At 33.9% G+C, this 12335-nt stretch overlaps 1 long non-coding RNA gene and 1 other non-coding gene across 2 annotated transcripts in view; both read right to left on the reverse strand.

Moving 5' to 3' along the window:
- Positions 1 to 2404: 2404 nt before the first annotated feature.
- Positions 2405 to 2595, reverse strand: LOC143666390 (U2 spliceosomal RNA). The gene has a single exon (XR_013167591.1). It is a non-coding gene; the product is annotated as a U2 spliceosomal RNA (small nuclear RNA).
- A 300-nt stretch (positions 2596 to 2895) lies between these two features.
- Positions 2896 to 12335, reverse strand: part of LOC143666035 (uncharacterized) — a 58933-nt gene continuing 49493 nt past the window's right edge. Inside the window, exon 4 of the long non-coding RNA XR_013167325.1 lies at positions 2896 to 3004. This is a non-coding gene — a long non-coding RNA (uncharacterized LOC143666035). The remainder of the gene's footprint in view (positions 3005 to 12335) is intronic.

Genomic DNA, 12335 nt, shown 5'->3' on the forward strand with positions numbered 1-12335 from the left:
ATCAATGCCTCTTTTGATTATAGACATGAAATTCTTCAACAAAATACTAGCAAACCAATTTCATCAACATAAAAAGCATTATACCTTACAAAAGCCAGTTTTTGGAAAGAAAGCATCACCTTGATGATGCTTTGGTTTGGACTTTCTCTTAGCATTAAAACAGTGAGTTAAGCAATTCTGATTGTCTAAGCTAACTCTTTGCATGATATTTGCTTGAGCAGTCAAGAAAACTAAAACAATTACCAAATGTGATTTGTCCCAGGAAAGCAAGGTTGGTTTGACATATAAAAATCAATTAGTGTATTGTGCCATATCAATGGAGTGAAGAACAAGAAAAGAAAACGTATTCATATTAATAGATGTATAAAAAGCACTAGAAAGTCCACCACTTCTTCATGAGGATTGGAAAGGAAATTCCTCCTTCTCATAAAGGACATTTATTAAAAAAAAACAAACAAACAAAAAAAAAAACAACTGACAGCTATTATCATACTTAATCTTTGAGGGCTGTTTTTCCCCTAATATAAGAACCAAGATAAGAATCATGCATCTTCAGTTCTATTAAGCATGGTACAGGAAGTGTAGCCTGGAAAATTAGGCAAGAAAAATAAATATAAGGCAAATGCAATGGAAAGGAAAAGGCAAAACTATCTCTATTTGCAGTTGCCATGATTTTGTATATAGAAAATTATAAGGAATTTATAATTGGAACTAATTATCAAGTTAAGCAAAATTGCAACACACATGAACAATATAGAACAATCAATTGTACTTTTTACACTAGCAATGAACAACATGAAAGAAGAAAATTAAGGAATAATTCCATATACAATAGCATAAAAGTAAACTATTGAAGTATAATTTTAACAAAAGAAGTATAACATGTAATTTGAAAAATGGGAAATCACTTTTGAAAGAAATCTATGTTCATAGAAACCTTGTACATGAATGTTCATTGCAACATTATTTGTAATAGCCATAAAAGAGAAACAAGCCAAATGTCCATAAACTGATGAATGAATAAATAAAACATGGTATAAACAAATAACGGAATGTTATTCAGCACTGCGTTAATATATAATAGTCAGGGTTCTCTAGAGAAACAGAACCAACAGAAGACATTTGCCATTATTATGAGATTTTTATAAAAATTGTCTCATATGACTGTGGGGATGGGCAAGTCCAAATTCCATAGGGTGGGCTGCCAGCTGGAAACTCTGATGAAGCTTTTCATGAATTCCCAGGAGAACCTGTCTGGCTGAAACAGAGATGGAAATTCTCTCTTCTGACTGCTGAAATCATCACTTCTCCTTTTAAAGCCTTCAACTGATTGGATGATGTTCTAATTGCAGAAGGCCATCTCCTCAGCTGATTGTAGTAATCAGCCATAGATGCAATCGATTTACTGATACTTCAAATCCACAAAATATCCTCACAGTAACACTCAGGCCAGTGCTTGTTTGATCAAATGACTTGGCACCATAAACTGGCCAAGCTGACACATGAACTTAACTATCACAAGCAGTAAAAAGAAAATGAAGTGCTGAGACATGCTACAACATGGATGGACCTAGAAAACATTTTGCTAAATGAAAGAATCCAATCACAAAAGAGTGCATGTTGGATTATATGATTTACATGAAATATACAGATAAGCAAATCCATATAGACAGAGAATGGATAAATGGTTGCCTAGAGCTGTAGGTGGAGAAAAAGTTGTTGGGAAATAGGGAATAAATGCTGATGGGTAGTTTCTTTTTGGGTGATAAAAATATTCTAAACCTCTTTGTAGAAATGGCTATACAACTCTGGGACTATACTAAAGTAATTGAATTTAAACTCATACTTTAAAAGGGTGAGTTTTATGGGGTCTGAATTATATCTCAATTAAGCTGTTAATAGTTACATTAATTGCAAAAAGAATCATATATATTTGCTACATTGGCTAAATAACAATATGTTTTTTCTTTTTCTTTTTTTATACTTTCAAATATTTTAAGATGCATTTTTTATTGGCTTTTGGAAGATTTTTGTCTTCTATTCCTTGGCCAGACAGGTTGTAAGCCACTTAGTCCTGGATTTGTTCACCATATTTTGTGGTGTTGTGAGACATATGTTATTTAAATAAAAAACATGTGATTTAGCCACCACAAGATTCTTTGTTATACAGTCCCATGTTTTAATTTCAAACTTTCCTTCTGGTGACATACAATGACTCTAAAGTTCCCCTTTCCACTACAATGACACAACATTCAACACTGTTGGTTATTCTCACAATAACATGCTACCATTGCCTCTGTCCATTTTAAACATAAGTTGAACCTTGTTAAACATTCTGCACATATTTAGCAACTGCTCTCCATTCTTTTTTTATTTTTTTATACATTTATTATTCCCCCAAGGGGGATGGTGCACCATTCCTGAAAGTACTGCAATACCAGGTCGATGCGTAGAGTGGACAGAGCAAGCTCCTATTCCATCTCCGAACTCCAAAACTCCATTTAATATATTTTCCTCAGGTAGAGGACATATCAGATATTAAACTGATAAGAACAAATACTACACTTGATCTTAGCCAAAAAGCCGAGAAGCAATACTCCCCATTCTTTAGTTTCATTCTATATCCTGGAATAAGTTATAAACATCCTGAGAATGCAATCAAATTAGAATGTGTGCAACTGTTTTTGATTTTGGTTTAAAAAGAAACTCCTTATAAGACATTTAGAGAGCAACTGAATAATTGCATATGTAGACTGGGGATTAGATGATATTAGAAAGTTATTGTTAATTATCTTAGGTGTGATAGTGGTATTGTTATTTCTATATTCTAACAATATTTGGTTGATAACAAATGCTCATTTTTTTTGTAATAACCGCATAGATTCTTTTAATTTCTCCCTTCTTTTGTTTCTCTCCTGCTTTCTTTGATCTGTTTGAACTTGCTGGCCTCCTTCTTCTCTTGCTTTTTAGTGATCTTATATGAGGCTATTAGAAGAACAGCTGCCTGTGGAAGGAAAGGAGTTTTGTTAGAGAGACTCCAAAGGCTAGTACAGAGAAAACAGGCTGGGGATGGGCAGTGGATATGAGGCCCGAGAAAGATGCTTCTTTGCGTCCCATGCCCTATAACATTAAACAGAACTGACTGAATCCAAATAAAAGTTTGTGTGTTATACCATTGTTTCAGAGGGTGAGGAGAAGTTAAGTAGTAGAAGCACTTAGATAAAAGACAAATTCATGAACTCATCTAATCCTTTCTTTCAGCAGTGATGCAATAATTCTTCTATAATAAAATATCTTTTCCAGCACTACCAACCAAACTTTTCTTGCTTAACATGTATTCCAACTTTTGATTTCAGGGTTATATACACGTTATATTGCACATGAACAATACTGATAATAGTTGCACATGGTGGCTGAGGAATATTTTACACTTAAACATTTCTATTATGTTTAAAATATATGTTAGTTTATGTGTAATACGCATGAAGAGTGATAGATATTCTTTATCTATCTATGGATGCTATGCATTAAAATGAAGCCAGCATTACAGATACTTAATTAGAATTTGTATTTTACCAATTAACTTTTTAATTTGGAAATGATTTTAAACTTACAGAAAATTTGCAAGAAGAATTATTCAAAGAACACTTGTATACCTTTTGTTCAAATTTGCATCTTGTTACAATTTCCAGCCATTTGCTTTATTTTTACATAACTCTTCGTGGGCATATGTGTACATATAACCATACTTATACATATATGCATATATATTCTTTTATAAACCATCTGAGAGTAAGTCACACATATCATAGATCTTTAACCTTCAATATTTTTGAATATATTCTAAAAATAATGATATATAAATATATATTTTTTGCATATAGCAGTATAGTTACTTCATTCATTAAATTTACCATTGATATCTTACTTCTTTCTAATCTAACCCATAATGCAGTTTTTTCTATTTACCAGATAATGTCCCTGATAGCATTTTTTCCATATATTATGATATCCGTTTTAGAAGCACGCGCATTTCATTGCCGTGCCTCTTTTGTCTCTTTGAATCTAATACACTTCCATAGCCTCTTTGTCTTTCATATCTTGAACAATTTTTAAGAAGAAGATCCCCTCCACCTGTGTTTTTAAAATAGAACATTCTTCAATTTGAGTTTTTCTGGTGTGGCCTCATGATGAGATTCAAGTTGTTTATTAGAGGGACGTCCCCACAAGGAATGATGTGTGCTTCTCAGTGCATCACCTCTGGTGGCAGGTGGGGTCCACCTGATTCTCAGTGGTGATGTTGATTCTAGTTTCTCCATTGTGAAGTTACTATTTTTCCCCCTTGCAAAAGTTAAGCAATCTGGACCGGCCATGGTGGCAGTGGCAGAGTTCTCGCCTGCCATGTTGGAGACCCGGGTTTGCTTCCCGGAGCCTGCCCACGCCAAAAAAAACAAAAAAACAAAAAAAAAACCCAGCAATTTATGATCTAAGATGATGTGAAAATCTTTATCCTCATCTAAGTTTCCTCTAGATTCAACATCAATCGAAGATTCTTCCTTGAACCAATGTTCCCTATGATAGTTGATAGTTTTACTTTGTACTTAATATTTCACATTTTCAAAAATTATGAAAAGTTTTTAAATGTAAAATTAAAAGTAAAGTAAATAAGGCTCACAGTGGAAGTGAATATTACACCAATAACTTATTCTGCCAAGTAATGGGTATTTAAATTTTGATATGTATTATCTAGAACTTGTATTTTGCAATATAATTTTGATAGGTTATATTTCATATTTTAGAAAAAAATACCCTTTTTGAAAACAAATAAGAAAAACTGCATTTTTTAAAAAACTTTGTTTAAATTAAAATTTCACTGAATTATGTCTTCATTATATGTTATTTTGAATCCTCAGATTATGGGTAATCATGTAAAACATTTTACTATAACATTATAATGATTTTGTCTGAATAAGGGTAATAGAAATAACATGAAATAAAAATATTGTGGATTATGCGTACTGTTATTTTATTCATATCCCAAATAGTCTTGATTCAATAGTATAACCAGAGACATGCAATAATGCTTTAATTTAGTCTTTGATAAACAACTGCAGTTTATACAGCATGTGGGGATGGAGTTGTCTTTAGGAAGACATTTGTCAAAGTGGCAGTATATTTAATTCAGCAGTTTATTATCCTGATTTACAATATCTAAGTATTTAGACATTATCTGTGTGAATTTCCATGATTTTATTCCAGGCCCAGTGACCCAGCTGTCCTGTCTGAGAAAAGATCTTGGCTAAGAGGCGAAGGGAATATCTTGGGTAGCGCTGAATGTCCTCACCGAGATTTTATCCAAAGCAGGAGGGAGGAAATTTTGTCTAAAGTAAATGATTTGGGTGCAGTCACTCAATGAATGTCTACAGAGTTGGAATATTTGGGCCTTTTAGAAAAGACATCATGGTGAGAGGGGATCAGCAGGACCAATGGCTAGAACCACACAGCTTCACCTTTGTGCTAGAAAACAGGAATTTCCTCAGGGTTTCACAAGAACATACAAGACAGATTATTTCTACACATAAATATTACCTTTTATTTTAGCTCTGAAGGTTTTAGATGGGAAAATGTTCCTCGTTGGATCACATGGCACCACCCCATTTTACGTGCGGAAAATCTGTAAATATTTCTGCCCAATTGAGGTTCGCAAAACATATATTTAAATCTTTGCAATGTTGTCTGAAGTAATCAACAGTCCTTCAAAACACAAGTTGTTCTAGTTTTAAAGGGACTGGAATGTGATATACCAGAAATGGAACAGCTTCTAAAAAAGGGAATTTGGTAAGTTGCAAGTTTACAGTTCTAAGGCTGTGACAATGCCCAAATTAAAGCAAAGCTACAGAAAAGTTCAATTTAAGGCATCTAAGGAAAGATACCTTGATTCAAGAAGGCAGATGATATTCAGGATTTCTCTTTCAGGTGGACAGGCACATGGCAAATATGGCAACATCTGCTAGCTTTCTCTCCAGGCTTCCTGTTTCACGAAGCTCCCCAGGAGGCATTTTCCTCCTTCATCTCCAAAGGTCTCCGGCTGTGAGGGCTCTTAAGCTTTTTCCAAAATGGTTCCCTCTTAAAGAGCTCCAGTAAGCAACCCCACCTATTCAAGGTAGAGACACATTTCCATGGAAGCCATCTAATCAAAAGTTACCACCCACAGTTGGGTGGGTCACATCTCTATGGAAATGATCAAAAAGCTCCCACCCAGCAATATTGAATGAGGATTAAAGGAGTGGCTTTTCTGGAGCACACAACAGATTCAAACTGGCACACAAGTCTTTTAAATATTGCTCATCTCACTGGCAAACTGTAGAGGAGTTTTGGAGAATTCTTGGGCCCAGGTAATAGTCAACCATGGACTTTGTTCTTTTGTCCCTCTCAGTTCTGTCCATTCTTCCCCTTGGTTTACACTGATATAACCACCACAAAGATCCTTTATTTGTTTTCCCAGCATCACTGTGTCCATTTCTTTCCCTTAACAAGAGAATCTTCCCACTATCTTCCTTTGAGTTGCCTTGGTTTTCTTTTTCTCACATTTTCAAAAAACAGGAAAAAAAAGAAAAACAAGCAAATCACTCTTCACAGAGGCAGCCAAAAAAAAAAAAAATCCTGCAAATCATTTATTACATTCCTTCCTGCCCCTCATCATTTGGATGCTCAGAAATCTGCTGAAAGGCTATTACTTAAAAGAAGCTCCTTCCCCTTTTTTTTGCTTGCGAATATTCTATACCTACCTAATTCATTCTTGTAGGCTGTAATTTATTTCCTCTGTGGGTTTAGTTCAGTCTAATATCTGACCTAAAGAATGAAATTAGTCTCATGCTATGTCAAGCATAGGAAATTCTGAAATAACTTGTATACATCTAAGATGAGGAGAAGCAAAAAACAAAACAAAGCAAAACAAAACATATTTTGTGTTTTTTTTTCATGTAACCAGTCAGCAAAAGTTCACATTCTTTTATTTCTACTGCTTTGCCCCTACTTTTCTCTTACTATCACTGCTGAGAATTTCTCAAGAATTTCACCGAAGCATAGTCAAAGGTCCCAAAGAACCAACAAAACAAGCAAACACACCCCAATCTGCTCTTGACTTCTAGGACCTACTACTCTTTGTATATCTGTGTGAAGTTAAGTCTGTCATATAACTTTACTGTCAACATGTAATGCTAAATAGTGGGCGTTCAAAAATGGGGGCAAGGTTGTTGATTGAATATTTTTAATGGTATGCCTAAATCTGTTTCTTTTTTCCCCTGAGATTCATTAGAACTTTGAAAGTAAATTAAATTTGGATGCATCCACAGTATAGATTTATTATTCTATTGTCAGTTAAAATAACATGACAACTCATTAATTACAAGGAATATGTTCCCCCTTTGAATAGAGGATAGCAACAGTACTCATTCTTTTAAAGTTTACAATATTTTGACTTCAAGGGCCTACTATTTCCTCAAACAGGTCTTGATGTCCAAGCATATACATTCAAATACAGAATCATTTCCTAAGATCTACTAATGTCCTTTCCCATCATTTAACATTGTGATGTTTTCTCCTTGCTTCTTGAGTGGGATTCTGATATTTCCTTTTTCCTCCATTATGCTATCAATCTGTATTCATTAAGAATACAGATTATTAGTCTCATCTGAGCAAAACAGACTGCAGTGACAATAAAAAAATGCTTCTCATTAACATTCCTGGAGTCACTAAGAAAGTTGAAATGCTCATGAAAATCTCTTTTGGATAGGCTAAAGAAGATTTTTTCTTTCCCCTGTATTTCTGAGAAAAAGCAGACTGGGTCCACTTCTGTTGTCTTTTCTTCTATATTTGCACAATGTCAACCTCATATTACAGGAATCCTTATTATATGGAACTTCAAACTGGCAAGTGTTTATAAACAAGGGCATGTCCATATTCCGAATGAAACTTTATTTACAAAATTGAACAGTGGGTTGCATTTGGCCTGGAGGCTGTATTTTGTCTATTCCTAAGAAAAAACACTTTGCTAGATATTAGAGACTATGTAAATAAATACATACGGATAATATGCCATAGAAGACATTTATAATGAGTGTCAAATGAATGATGGGAAAACATTAAAAGCAAGAATTATTAGCTGAGAGAATGTATGTGGCAGAGCATTTTGAATTAAGAAACAGTAAAAATACAATGCTATTATTGTTTAGCCACGTCACCATCCTCACATAATACTAAAAAATATAACTATATTGCTAAATTTCTAAAAATACAACAGAAAAACTTTTGAGGCTAACTTTATGTTAATTACTTAATTATCATTCACTTTAAATCTACTGTACTTACTTAAGTATTTTAGTTTCTCAGATGCTAAAATAAATGCCATTTAATGGGTTGGCTTAGACAATGGGAACTTATTGGCTCATAGTTTTGAAGCTTAGAAATGTCCAAAATAAAGGCATCAACAAGGCAATGCTTTCTTACTGAAGATTGTAGTATTCCAGGGTTGACTGCTAGCTAATGTTGGCCTTTGGCTTTTCTGTCACATGCTTATGGCAGTGTCTTCTCCCTTCTCTTCCAGATTCCATTGATTTCCAGTTTTTGGTTGCTCCCTTTGACTCCCTCTGTGCTGCTTTGAAGCTCTTATGTACTCCAGAAAAGCCTTGTGGGGTGAGATCATTTAGGTTAAGTTGTTTCCATGAAGATGTGACCCACTCAAATGTAGGTGGGACCTTTGGTTGTTTCCATGGGGATGTGTGTCTTCCAGTTCAAGGTGGGTCTTAATCCATTTACTGGAGTCTGTTAAGAAGGAGCCATTTTGGAAAAAAGCTCAGAGGTACACAGAGACTTTGGGAAGGCCAAATGAAAATGCCCCTGGGGTAGCTGTTTGATGCCAGAAGTCAAAAGACCAGCAGATGCTAGCCACATGCCTTCCCAGCTGACAGAGGTGTTCCAGAGGCCATTGGCCTTTCTTTAGTCAAGGTATCTCTCTCTGGATGCCTTAGTTCGGACATTTTATGACTTCAGAATTGTAAACTTATAACTTAATAAATCCCCTTTATAAAAGCCAACCCATGTTGGTATATTGCATTCCAGTAGTTTTAGCAAACTTAAACACATTTTATGTCCAATTTTGTATATTTATAAGGACTTCATCAGTATTGGATTAAGGCCCACCCTCATTCATTTTGATATACTTTAATATCACCATCACAGGTCCTATTTACAAATAGGGTCAACCCCACAGGACTAGAGTTGAGACCGGAACTTGCCTTACGTGGGGGATGTAATTCAATCTCCAACATCATGTCATTTGACTCTGTTTAATTTTGTGCCTTCTTGGTAATCATGTTTCTATTTTAGAATTGTGCTTTTTATTTATATACTTTCCTTGGCACAAACATTTATGATCATTTCAAAGTAACTCTTCTGTGCTTTAACCTTTCTTTCCTTTCATGCGTTTGGCACATCTGATAATGTCTGCCAGAAAAGAAATGATTTTGTATTTTACTTTTACCTCACTAAATTATTTATGCCTGCACTAAAATAAACTAGGTACTTCACCCACACAGTACATAAGTAAGAGAATTAAGATAATTTTCAGAATAACTTATGAACATTTGTCTGAACTACCATACTATTCAATTTCCTGAATCTTCTGTAGTACTGCATGTATAGGGTAAAAGGTAGATAAAAATATATTTTAATTACTGCAGGATGAATAGCCATAACCCAGTATAGTTTACATTTGAAGGTGACTAATCCTTTGGGGACCAGAACAGTGTAAGGTCACAGAACAATGTGCTGAGAGAACGACAGAGAAGACAAAGAGAGCTTGTCTCACATCTTATCTCAGGAGATGTACATTTAATGGCTTTTCAGATATAAAAAAGAAAAGAGAACAGTGTATTCTTAGATTGTAATAAATTGGTTTGCTCCAATCTATACTTCGATAATAAAGCTGAGACAGAAGATTCTATTTATTTTTAAAACATTCCTTACAATTTTTCAATTAATAAATGCAAACATTCCCTTTATCACAGAGGAGTAAAACTTCTTTGGAAAATAAATGTAAAGGAGAGAATTTATCTGACACTGTCAAATATGTCTTTTCTTCAATCATGTTTGTATCACAAGAAGTTTGAGGGAATGAAAGGAAGAAGATCTGTCCGACATATTCTGAACTAGAGTCATTTTATGTCCCTAATAGAAGGAAAGCAATGCATTAAGCAAAAGCACAGATATGGAATAAATTCTCAAGTATCTGAGACACATTAACTATTACCGTTTTTCTTCTCTTTCCCTTTCATATTTCACACACTTCCATTATAAGTAATGTGATAAAAAAAAAACCAACTACCTGTTAAAATTGCAGCTCCTTATTTTTAAAGAAATGGAACCCTAAGCAAATTATCATTTGCAACTCAGCCATGAAGAAATGTCTCAATCCTACATGATCAAAAAGAGAGACTGTTATCACTTTCTGGGCTATTTTTAATGCTGTGAGGAGTTTATTCTTTGGTGTACAATATCTTTGCTTGAATGCATCTACCCTAAACATCACAACTTGATTATATTTACCAGAACTAATACAAATGACATTTGCTCTTCTCCAAGAGGAAGTTTAACCAAAAATCCTTTCCTTGTCTACAGTTTTCCCAAGGCTCAAGTTATTCAAATTTAATATAAACACAGAGCTGGATAAATAATCTAAGTTTGTTCTCCTGCAGTATGACTATTGACTCAGCTAGGAGCCTGTCACCCTTGTGTAATTGAATGGGATGGTTGCCTTTGAAAGTTGACAAGGATGCTTCATTACCTTCTTGTGTTCTAGGCACTGCCTGCAGAACTAACTGCATTTTTGGCAAGTAAGCACATTTAATTTGGCTCATAATTCCTCTATCATTATCAAAAGTATTTATAGAACACCAGTGATGGATGGTTTGCTTCTTCTTCACCTGGTGTGTTATCAGGACTCTATAGGAAAGTTAAGCCCCAAAGGGAAAAATCCAAATGTAGTGTACTTGCTGTTTGCACTGGTTCTTAGTATTTTGTTAAAATACTGAATCTCAGTTGAGAGATTATCAGTTTGTATTATTGTATATTGACACTTCCACCATGGAGGAAATTATTCCATATTTCTCTCTACATTACATATAAATAGCTTGGGAAAATTAGGACTTTATTAAAGATGTCCAATAAATCATATGATAATTTACAGTTCAATTATTGGGCAAGACTACGATAAGTTGAACGTGCTAAAATTATGTTTCTGAATAACCTGATAAGTCAAACTTCATAAAATATTTAAATAGTAAACAGGAAGAAGTCCTAAACAAAATCTTTGTCTTTCCACATGGATTCATGTAAACATCCATCACAGCATGTTCGTTTGCCACAATGAGGACTGTATCAACAGCTGCATTTCGATTTATTCTTACAGCCATACTGTTTCTTCAAATCTGAAGCTAGAATTAGGAAGAAATATTTAGAACAATAATTTTTCATTATTCTATTAAGTGTTAGTTAATAATTCACAAGTAAAAAGTATTCCCTTTGTTAAATCTCTCAATAAATGTGAAAGAAGCACTAACTCTGAAGTTAACTTATGGATCAGTTGAATGCCAACAAGCTTGTATCGGTTGAGTTTGCATAATGTATTCAGATTTGTTCGCACATAATTTCAGAACATATATCCTCGATAAAGACTAAATAATTATGACAATATAATAAAGATATCTTATTCACAGCTCGGTAATCATGGTGATCATATATCTACGTCTGCTATTCAGGTTCTTAGAGATTTCTCAAGGATACTTCAGGACGTTCTCTACCAATTTGTTCTGAAGAACAGAAACTTCTTTAGAAATTTAGTTATATTATTATTATTATACCTAAAGAGATATTTTGGAAATGCATAATTTTATAACAGATAAGAATATATGTGGTAAACCATCAAGAACAAATATTATATAAAAGATTGTGTAATTTGGTTGGGTGCTTTTAATTACATATAATTTTCTCATATATTTCATTACATGTTAAGAAATAAGTGATTGTGTAATTCCCTTCAGATTAAGAAAAAGATAATGCCGTGAATTCTGTTAGGTGTCAGTTTAGAATATGTTAACTAAATACCTATAAATGAAAGATATTTCATTGAATGAATACCAGATTTGAAGTCAAAGAAAAGTTATAAAGTTGCCACTCATTGGTTTGGTGTCCTTCAGAAAATCTCGTTTTTTTTTCAATTTCATCATCTATATAGCATGGATAGTGTTAATACTTAAGTCAGCTGTGAAAAAAATTGA

Source organism: Tamandua tetradactyla, chromosome 22, assembly GCF_023851605.1.
Source record: "Tamandua tetradactyla isolate mTamTet1 chromosome 22, mTamTet1.pri, whole genome shotgun sequence".
Lineage (NCBI taxonomy): Eukaryota > Metazoa > Chordata > Mammalia > Pilosa > Myrmecophagidae > Tamandua > Tamandua tetradactyla.